This window comes from Penaeus monodon, chromosome 19 (genome assembly GCF_015228065.2).
Source record: "Penaeus monodon isolate SGIC_2016 chromosome 19, NSTDA_Pmon_1, whole genome shotgun sequence".
Lineage (NCBI taxonomy): Eukaryota > Metazoa > Arthropoda > Malacostraca > Decapoda > Penaeidae > Penaeus > Penaeus monodon.
In genome coordinates this window covers 39780687-39780999 of record NC_051404.1, presented here as the reverse complement: position 1 = coordinate 39780999, position 313 = coordinate 39780687, and positions in this window count along the sequence as shown.

Here is a 313-nt window from a genome sequence, read left to right as displayed (position 1 = left end):
CTAATATCAACTGGTCATATTAACAAATGGTCATAGTCTGGTGATTTCGAACAACTAACTCGGGTACTTAATTTGCTTGTAATTTGGTTGTACTCACAGGCACTGTTTGATCGTGTGGACGGGCCTTTAGACAACGTTCAACCTAGATCATTTCTACACATCAAGAGCCAATTCATTAACTTGACAGGTTTTCTCAATTCCAAGTATTTCTTATTCAATCATGTAGGATGATTGCTTCAACACAGTGAGTGCTTATTTATGTCCCATGTGAATTTTACAAACGTGTGAACATATAAATGCCTATTTCCCCTCG